The sequence below is a fragment of the Mesocricetus auratus genome, unplaced genomic scaffold (assembly GCF_017639785.1).
Source record: "Mesocricetus auratus isolate SY011 unplaced genomic scaffold, BCM_Maur_2.0 Super-Scaffold_6730, whole genome shotgun sequence".
NCBI classification, from domain to species: Eukaryota; Metazoa; Chordata; class Mammalia; order Rodentia; family Cricetidae; genus Mesocricetus; species Mesocricetus auratus.
This window is the reverse complement of record NW_024429184.1, coordinates 89,478,227-89,493,603: the sequence shown is the minus strand read 5'-3', so window position 1 is coordinate 89,493,603 and position 15,377 is coordinate 89,478,227. Positions and strand designations below refer to the sequence as shown.

Here is a 15,377-nt window from a genome sequence, read left to right as displayed (position 1 = left end):
CAGGCAGAAGGGGAAGTGGGTCTCTGCTCAAGGTCTGGTGTTCCCACACTGTGGACACCTTGGGGGGGGGTTGGTCTTCTTTCTGCCATGTAAGGATCAAGCTCAGGTGATGAGGGTTGGCAGCACATACCATGTCCTCACCCGATGAGCTTGGTTCTGGTTTACTTAGGATGTTTTGTGTAGCTCAGGGACTCTTGCCTTTCCTGTCTTCACCTTTCTGAGTGCTGGAACCACAGGCGTGTGCCACTGTTGGGAAGAGAGCAATCTCGAAACCCCATGAAGAAACACACAAAGGGGAAGTAATTCAGCAAAGCAATTTCTTTTTACAAAATGGTTGTACCACAACACAAACTGGGCGAGAAAGCACACACAGGCAAATGGCCCCTGTTATGTCTGCTATAGGTGGTAAATTCATCTCATTTTCCATTGGTGCAAGCTGAAGGTCACAATCTGATGCAACTGGCTAATCAGCATAAAGGGGAAGGGCTCAGGAAATGTGGACTAGTAGGAGAAAACTATGTTTTTCACACCACCATGCTGCTTTGGGCTTTTGAATGGGGAACTATCCCCACATACAGTGTAGAGTCTGTGAGGAGAGAAATAAATCAGCCAATCCCAGTGGCTCCAAATAAATGCAAGCAGCAGGGAGGGAAAGGAGGATGAAGAAATGGGGCTCCCAGCATCGGAGATGAGCTGCTCAAGCGATAACTTCTCTGCTGCTCCTGGAAGGAATAAGGACCACACTACATCACTCAGCTATAGCCACAGGTCTTCTCAGAGCTATTTATTTACTTGTTTATCTATCTATCTATCTATCTATCTATCTATCTATCTATCTATCTATTTATTGGTGTATTTACCATGGGTGTCAGGTCCCCTGGAACTGGAGTTATAGACAGTTGTGAGCCGCCATGTGGGTGCTGGGAATACCCAGGTCCTCTGGAAGAGCAGTCAGTGTTCTTAACCACTGAGTCAATATCTCCAGCTCCATTTCTCAGAACTTTTTAGGACAAGGACTCACTAACGTGCTTCAGCTACACTTAACTGAAATCACTCTACAGCCCAGGAAAGTCTTGAACTTGTGCCTCAGCCTTCTGGGTAGCTGGAATTATAGGGCTAAGCAACCAGGCTTGACTGACTCAAGGCTTTTAGACCTGGAGATTCAATTCAGCAGAAGACTTGACTGATATAGATGCATGCCTGAGACATCTACTGTGGCTGGGCTGTGCATGCCTTAAGTCCTAGTAGACCAGTCTGGTCTCAAACTCACAGAGATCTGCCTGCCTTTGCCTCCTGAGTGCTGGGATTAAAGGCGTGTGCCACCACTGCTTTCTTAAGTTTCTTTTTCTGTTGTTTGGCAAAATATCTTGACAGACACAACTTAAAGGAGAACCCAGCTTGTTTCTGTTCACAGTTGAAGGGTGTAATGCATCACAGTGATTAAGTCAAGGCCTCAGGAGCACGAGACAGCTGGTCACATGACATCTACAATCAGAAAACAGAGTGTTCAACACAGCTGCTCAGTTTCCTTTCTCCACGTACGCAGCCTGGGATCCTAGCTAGGGAATGACGCCACCCACAGTGGGCTGTTTGTTCCATGTCGATTAACACAAGATAATCCCTTGGATATTTGTCTAAAGAGACTGTGAAAAAAAAAATGAAATATACCCAAAGAGCAACTAACAGTGCTTTCTCAGCAAACCTTGAGTTTATCCTCACCATTACAACTCCTGGAAGCCATGGACCCTGTTGGGCATCTGTTGGGGACAGAGGAAGAGATGTCAGCTGCAAACTAATTCGAGATGGAAACCCCAAACTTTGAGCTATTCCTTTTGACTCCATCTTGGTTCTTGCAAACTACCAGGTTTCAATGGCTATTCAGAAAGGGGGAGCTATGGCTAGAAAAACCTAGAAAGATGGCTCTGTGGGTATGGGTCAAGGCAGTTGCCCTGACAAGCCTGACAACTGAGCACAGTTCCTGGAATACTTGTAAAGATGAAGGGAGAGAACAGACTCCACAGAATTGTCTTCTGACCTCTATGTGCACCTTAGGTCTTGGTTACAGTCCCAAAGAAGTTAATGAATGAAAAGGTGTGACTTGGGGGGCGGGGTAGGGAGCTCTTACCTCTTCTCTGGCTTTCTGCCTTGGGGAAAGTGGCCATGAGAAAAATGCCATAACTCACAAGAGTTAGTTAGCTGACTAAATAGCCATGAATGGCAAGGCGTTGGTGGCGCACGCCTTTAATCCCAGCACTCGGGAGGCAGAGGCAGGCGGATCTCTGTGAGTTCAAGACCAGCCTGGTCTACAAGAGCTAGTTCCAGCACAGCCTCCAAAGCCACAGAGAAACCCTGCCTCAAAAAACTAAAAAAAAGAAAAAGAAAAAAAAGCCATGAATTATTGGAAGAATATTCCAAAGCTCCAAAGTCCTCCCTAAGTAACTGAGGAGTCCAAGCTAACAATACTCAGTTGTCAGAACATTGGCCGAGGCTGTCCTAGTTATCCCCTCAGGGCCTGCAGTATCAAATGGTCATCGTTCTCTTTCATAGCTAAGAAGAACAGAGTATCTCCATGCCAGAAATGCAGAGGTTTTAGGTGAGAATATTCAGTAAGACAAGATGGAGAGGAAAGGGGACCAAAACCATTTTCATGGCAATTTTCTGCCTCTATTCCAACTTGTGCTGGTGGGACTGACCTTTGCCTGGATTCAGTCGTTCAGCATGTTCTGGTAGTAGCCCAGAAATGGATACTTGTGAGTTCTTGGAATCCCCATGACAATTGGGAAATTTCTGAGGAGACAGTGGAGGCTAGAAAGGAGCGTGGCGTGGATCGCATGGTTACTGCTGATGTGGTGTGGTTGGTGTGGATAGCCTCTACCTTCAGTCTCAACCCTTGTGGGTGCCAACCGTCGGCCAAGCCTCATGATGCCCAGCACTAGATGACAGGTGTTTATAGCAAGGGATCTAACAGACCACGTCTGTACCCTCACAGAATTTGCCTTTAAGTGGGAGACAAAGGAATGGAACACAGACTATTTCTAGGGTTTCCATGATAACAAAAATAAACAACAACAAAACCCCAAGATAACCAGTTCAATTGGAATTTAGAATAAACAATAGATGATTTTTTTTTTAGTATAAGTGTGTTCAAAGTATGTTGAGACAGGGTCTTCTGAAGTCCTGCTGGCCTTAAAGTACTGTGTAACCAACGATTACCTTGGACTCCTGATCCTCTTTCCTTTACAGGCATAGGTCATTTATGTGGTGCTGGGGATTGGACCCAGAGCTTTGTGTGGGCTAACCAAACAAACACTCTACCCACTGAGGGACATCCCTGGTATGCCTCTAGCTCTTGAGTGCTTAGATAACATATATGCATTATCATGCCCAGCTTCTTGTTCTGTTTGGCTTTGCTGTGCAATGCTTGGCCCAGGAGCCTCCTCTATGCTAAAGGTGTTGTTGTTGTTTTGGTTTTTCAAGACAGGGTTTCTCTATGGCTTTGGAAGCTGTCCTGGAACTTGCTCTTGTAGACCCGGCTGGTCTGGAACTCACAGAGATCTGCCTGCCTCTGCCTCCCAAGTGCTGGGATTAAAGGCGTGCGCCATCAACAACCGGCTTATGCTAAAGGTGTTTAACTGAGCTAATTTCTCATCTCACATTTAACATATAAACTCTGGTTACCTAAGGGCTATTTGATGAAGAGCAGTTGGGTGAAAACTATATGATAGTTAAGGAGTCACTGTTAAAAAAAAAATGGGAGGGTGCTGGACATGATGGTCTTTAGTCCCACCAGGAGGCACTCGGGAGGCAGAGCCAGCCTGGTCTACAGAGCGAATTCCAGGACAGCCAGGGCTACACAGAGAAGCCCTGTCTTGAATAACTTACAAACAAAAACAGACATTGACTTAGACAGGTACAGGGCTAGGGTGCTAAGGAAGCTGCGAGAAGAAATGTGCTCTTGTTCCTCGAGTATGAAGCGAGGAACAGCGTGAATGACCTTGAATGACAGGTTGTGGTGGAGCAGGAGGCCCCCTTTCGGACCTCCTGAGCTGTGTAGCGGGGGAACACATATGTTACTTGGCACCTCACCTGCATAGGATTAGAACAGAGATCAAATCTAAACCTTCAGATTTTGGGAGTCATCTGAAGGAATCTGAAGCCCCAAGAGCAAATGTATTCCTTTAAGAAGTACAGATTTAGGAACGAAGAGAGCCAAAGATAGAACCTGCAACAAAATTTGTATTTCAGAGAGGAATGCAGGAAACGAGCCAAGAAGAAAGGCTGAGCAGGAATAGCCTCATGGAAAGGAAGATGTCACGGAAGCTAAGAAAGTGGAGATGTGAGAGGGCCTTCCACAGGCACACAGAACCCACCACACAGCGTTTTGTCAAGGAAGCCATCAGCGGCCAGACGTTTACCTCAGGTGCCAAGGGAGAGGGGCTGTATTCCTTTTTGCTTAAAAAAAAAAGGTTTATTTTAGTTATGTGTAGACATGGGGATGGGGGTGGGGTCTTTGTGTCTGTATGGGGTTTGTACACATGTGTGCAGTGCCAAGGTAGGGGCGGAGGAGGGTGTGGGATCTCCTGGAACTGGAGTTCCAGGTGGTAATGGGTGCTTGAAACCGAACAGTACATGCTCTTAACCTCCGAATTGTCTCATCAGCCACTGTACTCCTTTTAACTTAGTAATTTGTGTTGAGAAATAGGAATCAGGAGGACCAGTTATAAGGGTAGACAGATGGGCAGCGCCAGCAAGGGCTTATTAAAGAGTCTCTCTGCCAGTCTCCTAAGGATTGTACTTGGTACAGGATAGGAGTACTTAAACGGTGCCTAACTGGTGAATATTCCCTATATATTTTTCTTTTTGTGGTTGTTGTTTGTTTGCTTGTTTTCAAAACAGGGTTCTCTGTGTAACAGCCCTGGCTGTCCTGAAACTCGCTCTGTAGACCAGGCTGTCCTCGAACTCACAGAGATAGAGATCCTCCTGCCTCTGCCTGCTCAGTGCTGGGACTAAAGGCATTTGCCACCACTACCGGGCTATATTTTCTTAATATGTTACAGCCAAGTTGACCTAGTATCTGGGACAAACATACTCAAAGGTGAGAAGCTTGGCCTGATGGCTCTTGTCTGTACTACCAGCACTTGGGAGGTTGAGGCAGAAAGACTGGTATGGATTCAAGGACTCTGTTTCATAAAACCAAACAAACAGCCAGAGGATGTAGTTCAATAGGTAGAATACTTGCTTAGCATTTGTGATGCTTTGAGTTTGATCCAAGCACTGTACAAAACCAGGTGTGGCCAGCCTAGGCTACTTGAGACCCTTTTTTTTTTTTTTTTCTGAGACAAGGTTTCTCTGTCTAACAAGCTCTGGCTGTCCTGAAATTCACTATGTAGATCTTGGTAGCCTTGAACTCACAGAGATCTACCTGCCTCTGCCTGAGTGCTGGGATTACAGACGTGGGCTGCCACCACCACCCAGTGAGACCCTTTCTTAAAGAATAAGAAAGGAGGAGAAATAGGAGGAGGAAGAAGAAAAGGAAAAGGAGAGGAAGAGGAGGAACAAAGAGGGAGAGAAGAGGCATTGCCAGGGCAGGTGACCCGAAGCCATCCACACATGGGGACACCCAGACTCTCAGTGTGTCAGGTCAGAGGGTGTTAGAGTGTGTCAGTTACTTTTCTAAGTGCTAGGATGGAATGACAGGTTAAAAAAACAACAACTAAAGAAAACTGCTGTCTCTCATCTGACTTCCTACTTTTTTACTTTCTTTTGTCCAGGCCTCAGTGCACAAAATGACATTCCCACACTTAGTTAGTATTCTCAACTCCAGTTAGTCCTCTCTGGAAGCACCCTCACAGATCAAGACACATCTGTCAGTCCCCTGTTCTGGTTTCTATCTTTTTTTTGTGGGGGGGCGAGTCTTATGAAGTCTAGGCTGGCCTCAAACTCACTGTATAGCTAAGGATTTTATCCTCCTGCTTCTACCTCCCTAATGCAGGGATCACAGACTGTGCCACCACGCCCAGTGAGTCTAAGCGATTCGGCAATGAAGATTAAGCGTATTAACCATCACACATGCTGATTTGCCAGCTTGCCAGGATCTAGAATCATCGAGAACTCCAACCTCTGGGCATGTCTATGAGGGAAATTCTAGGTCTGGTTTACAGGGTAAGACATCCATATTAACTGTGGGTGGTACCCTCCTATAGGCTGTGGTCCTGGGGACATAAAAGAAGACCAGGAGCTGAAGACCAGAGATGCTGTCTGCCTCCTTCCTCAGGCTCGCTGCCATGCTTTCTTCACCATGACAGACTACCCTCACACTGAGCCAAAGGAACCTTTCTCTTTTTTTGCCATAGAACAGAGATTTTAGGGCAGCTCTGGAAGTAAGTACCTTGGAGGTTGCACACAGGATTCAAACGTTGCTTGTACTGCAAATGGGGTTTCTTGTGAGTGTCCTAGAAAAATTGCAGGTTTAAAGCCAAGAAAGGAGAAAATCAGTTCGGTCTTACATAGTTCATTACTGTGTTAACATTCTCTTCTTCTTTAAAACAAACAAACAAACAAACAAAAAAACAAACAGGCCCTCTCTGGGTGGTCTAGAACTTAATCTGTAGACCAGGCTGGCCTCTAACTCACATTGATCCTCCTGCCTCTGTCTCCTGAATGCTGGGATTGAAGGTGTGCACCATACCTGGTTCTTATTCTTTTTGAGACAAGGCCTCTTGTTGCTGGCTGACCACAGAGCCCCAGAGATCCTTGTCTCTGTCCCATCCCCACCAGCCTTGAGAATACAGCTATCTAGGGCAGAACTCAGCTCTTACCCGTGCGCTGGGGGAACCAAACTCAGGTCCCTCATGCTTGTGTGGCAGACACTTTGCTGACTCAGCTATTTCTCCATCTTTTGTTACTATCCACTGTTTCTAACATCACCTCAGCCCACACTAAGACTCCCAGGAAAACCATGGCTTCCATTTAAGAAGACCTCAAAATAGGCTTTAAATATTTATCAAAAAGTTCAGCAGACAATTATAAAGGATTTGACCATCTTAGCCACATACATACTTCTTCTATTGAGTGATTGTTTTTCGAGACATGGTTACTTTGTGTAGCTCTGCCTGTCCTGGAACTCACTCTGTAGGCTAGACCGGCCTCAAACTCACGGAAATCCATCCACCTGCCTCTGCCTTGCAAATGCTTAAAGGCATGTGGCACCTCTGCCTAGTCCTCATCTTTTATCTTTGAAAGTTAGAAGAAAAAAAAAGCAAAAACAAAAAACTTCTATAGGGGATAATTTAATGCTCCAAATGACTACTTTATAATGTCAAGCTAATTGTGATTGCATGGAATTGTGGAGAGTGTGTGCGTGTATGTGTGTGTGTGTGTGTGTGTGTGTGTGTGTGTGTGTGTGTGATTCAATGTGGCCCATAATGTCATCATCTCTGTCCTTAATAGGCCTCTTGTCTCACGGTGACAGAATCACACAAAATTTACACGCCATGTAAAAAGGCAAACTTGTGGGTCTAGAGAGAGGGCTCAGCAGTTAAAAGCACTGGTTACTGTTCCAGAGGAACCAGGCTTGATTCCTGGGACCCATGTGGCTGCTTACAGCCATACAGTTTCTGGCCTCCACAGGACCCAGGTACATCTATAGTGTACAGACACACATGCAGAGAAACACACATGAAATAAAATGAAAGGAAAGAGCCGGGCGGTGGTGGCGCACGCCTTTAATCCCAGCACTCGGGAGGCAGAGGCAGGCGGATCTCTGTGAGTTCAAGGCCGGGCTGGACCGATAGCCTCTGAAACAATACAGAGAAACCCTGTCTCGTTAAAAAAAAAAAAATGAAAGGAAAGAAAAGCAACTTAGTAGTGAGTACATGTTAGGGGTACTCCAAACCTGAGAAGCCAGGGAGGCCTTCTTTGAATGACATACATTTAGACCTAAAGACAAACAGGCAGTAGTTGGACAAAAGTAGGGAAGGCCAGAGACTCGTTCAGAAAGAGGGAACAGGAATATATAGACTTGACAGCAAGGAGAAGTAGGTCACATTTAAAGAATGCAAATGTTTACCAAGTCTGGTTCTTACAGTGTTCCGTGGATGAGGCAAGGGAGGCCTTGGAATGTGTTGCATGAGAGAAGCCCTTCTAAGTTATGTTTACAGAGTCTTATGAGGAGCGATGCAAAGGTCTGAGCAGAGGGATGGTGGGATGGTGGCCTCAGAAAGACTCCCAGAGCATCAATGTGGAGGATGGTATGGAAGCTGGCCAGATTGGAGAGGAAGAGACCTGGTAGTGACCGTATCTAAACTGACCTAAGGGGCTGGAGGTTGAAGGTTAGGCAATGGACATGGAATGTAGGGTTGTGATCAACTGTTGGGGATGATGGTGACATAGGGTTTCTCTTAGCCTTTGGTGATGGAGTAGAACAATGGACACTTTCAGTGAGAGCTGTTTCTGAGGATGTATGCCGGTGAGAGCCTTGAGCTACAGTTACCTGGAAGAGGAGGATCAAGCAAGCTCTGGATCACATCTGTGGGGGAGTGCACAAGGCAGGACAGTTCTCTTCCAGTACTGTTTATGGTGAATGGCCTCAGTGGTCAGGGCTGTGGAGGTGCGGTCAAATGTAGATGGAGGGCTAAGTCTTCCTAGCAGTCCTTACTCTGACTTTGGTTTCTCTGGGCAATGTATTATATATATACACGCTTGTGCCAGACAGTTCCTAAGGACTGTCATTAAATAGAGACTGATGCCATTCATAGAAGTGAGCAGAAGTCCGAATTCCCAGAAGCGGCTAGAGACATAGCTCAGGGGCTAAAAGTGCTGGCTGTGTAAGCCTGATGACCCAAGTTTGAGCCCTAGAACCTACATAAAAAGCTGGATACTGTGATGTGTACGTGAGAGCCCAGCACTCTTACTGTGAGCTGGGAGGCTGTGACAGAGGAATGGGTCAGAAGCTTGAGGGCCAGCTAGCCTGGTGTACACACACAGTACAGCAGCAGAAATGAGAGACACTGCCTCAACAAGGTAGGTAGAAGAACAGACTCCTGAACGTTGTCCTCTGACGCCTACACAAATGCTTAGACACTCCTGTCTCTTCCTCCCCACACATTCTCAGCAGCTAGAGGCTAGAGCTGTACACCCTGAGGAAGACAACAGAATCCTACAGCATCCAGACCAGTGGCAAAAGATCTTAGTTTTACTGGGAACATCTTTGCTCTTAGGTATTTGAGTCTTTAATGAGTTCGTGCCACCACCCATGGGTTGCACAGAACGCTGTGACATCTGCAGATGGTGTGGACGGAGGGAGCAGGCAGAATGGGTAAGATGAAGACACAAACATGGTGCCCAGGCATCATCCTCACTGCAGGAGACTCACCCATTAGATCCCCTCCAGGGAGGAACTAGGATGCCACGGCTGGAAACCCGGCACCCAACCCCAAGGCTTTTTGCTCTAGGAGTGTGATGGGGTGTTGATGGTAGAGGATGGGGGTCATAGTCAAGGGATGATGGAGTCCCACGGTGTTTTCTTTCCTCTGATGCCTTCTCAGCCTTTTCTTTCCCTCTCCCTAGGCTCAGTAGTTGGAAACAAGCAGGAGCACGGTTTCTCTCCATGGCAGTCAGGTGGGAAGGGTCAGAGAATGCCTTTTGTTCTCAGCAGAGTTCTTTCCAGCACCATTTCTGAACAGCATTCTTAACTTCCCCCCTAAGCACCATCCCTGTGGCTCTCTGATTCTTCAAGGTACAGCTCACAGACATCACCCACTTTCTCTTGTCCCAACCCATCTTCTTCCTTTGAATAGGGCCAGCTATCATCGATTTACCAGACAGGTGGAGTTAAGTATTAATGTATTTAGTCACTCCTTAGGACCTGGGAGGTCATTCAGACACTTACGAGCCCCCTAAGTGCTGCCCACTACGAAGGAGCCACCCTGGCCCCCCTTTCAGGTCTTCGGGTCTGGGCTGAAGCTCCGGAAAGGGAAGGAGGTGTTCCCACAGAAAGCCTGAGGTCACTAACAAAGAGCAAGTCTGGGATCTGTTTTTCAGTCCAGTTCTGACTGATAACAATGACAAACTGGCGATGACTTCTTTGGGGGGGGGGTATGTTTTTGGAACTATATATGAAAAGAAAAATTCCAGTTCTATCAAGTTTGCTGTTCTTAATAGGAAATGCTCCCTGACTTTGATGTGACCATCTACACATCTGCTACAAATCATTAAATTACTATTCTAGGTCAAATACTGAAATGATTCCTTTAAAAACACGCTAGCAAATGGTGCATGTTAAACCCTTTACAAGCTACACATACCTAGGCCTATCTTGGTTTCGAGCTTAAAAAAAAAAAGTGCAGCTCAAAACCTCCAGCAGCAGTTGAGGAGTTTGTCTGCAAGGCCTTAGATGCTGAGATAAAGAAAAGGCTTTTCTCCCCGCCCTCCTCCCTCCAGGAACACACCTTTTGTGTGCTCTGCCTAACAAAGGAATTTCCCAATTTCAGAGTGGAAGGAGGGAAAGTATGGTGGCTACAGGCTTTTACAGAGCTGGCTTCCAACCACAAAAGGTTAAATAAAACAAAAAGCAAAAGCGAAGCTGGGATTCTCCGATACACTGGAGGGAACACCGAGGCATTCAGTGTTAGCAATAAAAGCATCAATAACAAAATCCCAAAGGACTTGGGATTCCTGTAGTTTCTATCTGGCATGAGAAGGGTATGTTTTCTTTGTCCTGTCCTTATCTACTGCACGCACACAAGGCTTTTACTTCGTTTTTTGTGGTCAAATTACTATTTTACTGCTGCTCAAAGCATAATGGTATACAAGGTAGTCTGACGTGTATAATATTCGAATGTACCTTTTCGTAGTGATTGTTTTGGAAGAGCTGTCGTGTCCCCTCACCCTCAACTCAGAATCCGTCTCTTCAGCTGTGAAATGCAGTGATCTTGCAAAATGGGTTCAAATGGTTGCTTTGTTTTTAACTATCGGTTCATCTGGCCAAGAGGTTTCTCTGAAACCCTCATTGTAAAAATAGAAACGAGAGAATTTGCTAGAAATTGGTATCTTTTACTTTTTGGTTGTTTCTGGTTTAAAAGCAGATGCAATGTTAGCTAGCTCCTGTCTTTTGTCCAAATTTTCCTCCAGCCAAGGGTTGACCAAGATTCTGGGCTTGAGAGCCCTGCTCACAAAGTCTTTGGCATTACAAATACGTGGGGCAGTTGCACAGCTGGATTCCTAGGGTAAGCAAGTTAGACTTTGGTTTAGGGAGCACAACTCTTGTAGCCATTTAAATGGTGTTTCCCTAAGCTCTCAGTGCTAAGTAGGGAGTGGGGGAGGGGCAGGAGAGCACTATAAGTACAAAAGATTCCAAACCAACCCTCGACCTTCCTATGACATCTGCACGCTCAAATTCTATATATTGCGACAGGGTGCTAGCATATCAGGGTCTCAGATTACCAGGTCCGTGTATTCTCTTCAATGCACATAATTTTTTTTACATGCATATTAACAAGGGCCTACCTTCAGAAGAAGGAAAAGGCTTCCTTTCAAACAAAGTCCAAGCAAGGCTGAAACCCAACACACAGAGTGTGTAGGGTGGCATTGTTCTCTGGCTCCAAGAAGATGAGAGTTTCAGTTTCATCACCTTGTAACACTGGCAAACACGATGCTGTGGTTGGCAAAATCTGCCGACTGCATAGGTCTTCCTAAACCTGGGCAGACACGCATTGCAATAGAGGGCATCACGGCACAATGGCCGGCTGAAATTAAAGAACTCCTTCATGTGAGACAATAATTCAAGTCATTTGCATGGAGAGTCTCAAAGAGCAAAAGCTCTTTTACAGTGTGTGTGTGTACATCCTACAGCGCCCTATCACAGAGAACAATGGCTTCCCCAACGGAAGTGAGTGCAAGAGAATCCTGAGATTTCAAAGAAAAACTTCTCTGTACACTTTGCAGACATCCACCAGTCTGTTTTAAAATAAAGCACACGGGATTACTTCTGCTGGGATTCTTCGAAGTTATTCCAGTGATAGTGTTATCTTCAGAGCACAAGCAGACAGGAGGGAGCCTTTTTAGGAGGTAATGGTGGCAGGTTTTTGTTTCCCTCAGATCCTTCCATTTTGTCCTACTTCCACTCAGCACAATTAGCTCGACATGGAGGTTTCTCTTGTTTAAAACAAACAAACAAACAAACAAACAAAAAGCCCTTCAATGGCGAGCTCGACTGTACACAATGTGGGCACCAGGACACAGGGCTGGAAAACAGCATACTTCATGTGGCACGGAAGGAAACGCTGTCTCCCTCTCGGATGGGCTACGATGATCTCCCTTCCTGGCCTTTGGCTGGGTTTCTGTATGTATCTTTCAGCCTGTGTTCTGTAAGCCATGACCACCTGCTGTATAGACAACTTGTGCTTGTCACATTTGCGTACCATTTTCCTTATAGAACTTAAAGACCCAGCTATTCCACCGTGTTTACTCAGTAGCATTCCCCCAGTTTAAAAAAAAAAAAAAACCACCCTACATGAACCGAACATGCCATGCTTCAATCTGGCCCCAGTGGCTTTTTCTCTGAAAGCAAAACGTGTGTCTTTTACACCAGGGCTTTCTCCCCACCCCAGGGGTGTCTTCCATTCTTTTGTGGCTCAGTTTAAGGCGAAAAGGGCTCCAAACCACTAACTAACAGAAGGGAGCCCTTTCTTCCACCTCCTGGGAGAATCTCAGATTGAATTTATCTGAAGATAGCTTGCTCTCTTCTTACTTATTTGCCACCATTACGAGGAGGACAGCACAACCACCACCTTGGCTTCAAGATCCTGGGTAGAGAGGCTCACGGGCATTTTTTTCAACCATCTTTGGCGAGGCCTTGCTTCCTTCCACTCCAGTAAGTCGCGGCTTGGGGCCATGGAAAAGGACTGGGTGAGAGTCTCAAGTGTCGTTTGAAAAGACAGCAAAACAGCCCCCGCTCGGCCCCGTCCCCAGCACCGCCACCAGCACCTCCGGGCCGTGCCGTGCGGCCGTCTACCCCGGGCGAGGCACCGCGGGCCGGTGGGGCGTCGCGGCCGCGGGCTTCGCGCTCCGTCGCCCGGCTCGGGCTCCCTTCCCCCACGGCGCCCCCTCCCCCTCGCCGCGCTCCCTTTTGTTCGCTCGCCGCCCGGGCGGCCCGAGCGCTAGGCCCCGGCGTGGCCCGGGCCGAGCCGCCGCCGCGCGGCCTAGAGCCCGCGCCCGGGAGCGGGGCCGGCGTCCGGGCGCACGGCGAGGCCGCGGCGGCGGGGAGCCCCAGGGCGGCGAGGCCCGGCTCTGCTCTCGCACACAGACCCCGGCGGCGGGGAGGCGCGACACGCCCGTAGCATGGAAGCCGCCGCCGCCGCCGCTCGCACTGCAGCGGGCGCAGCAGCAGCAGCCGCCGGCGGCGCGCGGAGCAGAGGTCGCCCGAGCCGCGGCCCGGACACTCGGGCTTGAGCGCTGCGGAGGCCCGCCCGGCCAGGGGGTGGGTGTGCGCCTGGGACAGGGGGCCGCGGGGGTACGGGCGGACGTGGGCGGGAGGGGGCGTCGGGCCCCTCGTGCCACCCCGTGGGTCAGGGCGAGCGCGAGGCTCAGGCCCCTTGGCCTGAGTGCGGCGGCCTGTCCCACCCTGGCCTTGGGGACGGCCGGCCTTCGCGCCCAGCCAGCTTCTTGAGGGGGGGGGCCCGAGGCAGGGCCGGTGTTGCTAGGCCCCACCGGCTCCAGAGGGGGCCACGTGAGCACGGGCTCGCCTCCCCCGCCAGAGCTGTGGTGCACAGATGATTTTCCCAAGGCCTGGGTGCCCCCACTTCCCTACTGCCCCTTGACTGACTTGTCCCCTAGCGCCCCACACCTCACCAGTGTACTACCCAGAGGTGAAGGGATTTGGACTTCTACCCCCCAGGTGCTTGAAAGAAGAGAAGGTTGGAGGAGGAGGAGGAGGAGACTGGGGGGGCTGCTGCTGCTGGTGGTGACAGGGCTGGGAGAGAGAGGAGAAGGACGGAAGGGAGGAGGGGGCTGGGTGGGGTGGGGGTGACAGGCAGAGAGGAGCCTGGTCAACAAGCCAGCACCACTCTGCTAGGAGGCCAGGCCGGCTCCTGCAGCCGACGCATCCTGTGTGAGGAGACACACATAGATTGCTTTCCTGGGGGCTCTTTGTCAGCCACCAACACAGACAACACACACTGACACACACGTACACAAAGATCTGAGCCAGGTTGTGGGAGGTAAGTGGGGGAAAGAGAAGGAGGGGGAAACAGTGCCTGCGGTGGGCTTTGGGGCGGAGGGGAGGGGGATGAGCCCTGAGAGGCTGTGGGGGGCTCGTGAGGTGAGCATTTCCAGGGTTCTCCGCTTGTGTGGAGGGGGGCACACACAATGACCTTTCCCTCCTCAGGAAGCCCTAAAAGGGAGAGGCAACCCCCAGCGAGCTCCTACCCTGTACAGATGATTTTCAGGGACTTGTTGGCAACTCAGCGAGGGTTGCCATAGCTTTTTTATGTAGGGTGACCAGAACCGGCTGAAACTGGTTTGAGGCAGATCAGCTCCTGAACACAATGCAGTCACTGAGCTACTACAGTGGGATAGCAGCTTCCTCCCTTCATGGCAGCCAAAAGCAGAGGAACTTGCAGGAAGGTACCATCCCAACACAGTATGTAAATGCACACTTAGACACCACACAGCACTGGTACGTGACTAATGGAGCCCTAAAGAGGATCCTGTGTAGACGACGGGAGAAAGGTGCAGGTTCGCAGGATCTCAGAGGAGCTGGGCTTTTCCTGCCTTTTGCTTTTGCTTAAGGGAATGGACAAGGATCTGAGATTTATGACCCTTATTAAAGAAAAAAAAGTATGTGCCTTATTAGGGTGGGGACACTTGGTGTGTGCAGTCTCTCTCTCTGTGTTTTTAGGGAAACAACCAGAATGAACTGATGGATTTGTAATGGTAGTTTGTTGCTGGAGAATGCTACTTTGCATGCCTTTTTTTTTTCTTTTGCAGGCTATGTTCTGTTTTGTGCTTTTCCTTTTAGATGCTACTAAAGGGTGTTGGGGATACTTGGGACTATTATGAAGGCCAAAAGGTAACAGTATTGTTCTAGGAAATGAGCATAAATGCGTTCCAGTGATGCTGTCAGCCATACATGCTGTCTCTCTCTTTTTTTTTCCTTGTAGGCCTGTTGACTGGGGCTGCTTTTAACCCTTTCATATTTGCAGAGAATGCAACCTTGTGACAGTAACTGAGCACTGCTCCAAAGTCTTTTCAAAAGGTCAAGGTTCACAAGGTGAGATATGCTATTTTTAGCATGAATTTAAATACTAATTTGCACATCCATTCTGACACAGACCGACAGTGGATTGGTACCCTGGAGATGAGTGGGGTTCAGAGTGGAG

General features: G+C 48.4%; 1 protein-coding gene and 1 long non-coding RNA gene across 13 annotated transcripts in view; one reads left to right on the top strand and one right to left on the bottom strand.

Moving 5' to 3' along the window:
* Window positions 1-300: 300 nt before the first annotated feature.
* LOC121138837 lies at window positions 301-4,099 on the bottom strand. The gene is made up of 2 exons (XR_005875701.1): window positions 1,720-4,099; window positions 301-722 (listed from the first exon to the last, which is right to left on the bottom strand). It is a non-coding gene; the product is annotated as an uncharacterized LOC121138837 (long non-coding RNA).
* A 186-nt stretch (window positions 4,100-4,285) lies between these two features.
* The window catches only part of Znf532 (zinc finger protein 532), a 118,183-nt gene continuing 107,091 nt past the window's right edge, over window positions 4,286-15,377 (top strand). For 2 of the 12 annotated variants that reach the window (XM_040741696.1, XM_040741687.1), the window contains exons 1-2: window positions 13,273-13,477; window positions 15,159-15,268. The gene's annotated coding sequence lies outside the window, so the exon portion shown is untranslated. The other 10 variants (XM_040741688.1, XM_040741693.1, XM_040741691.1 and 7 more) reach the window with 10 other exon arrangements.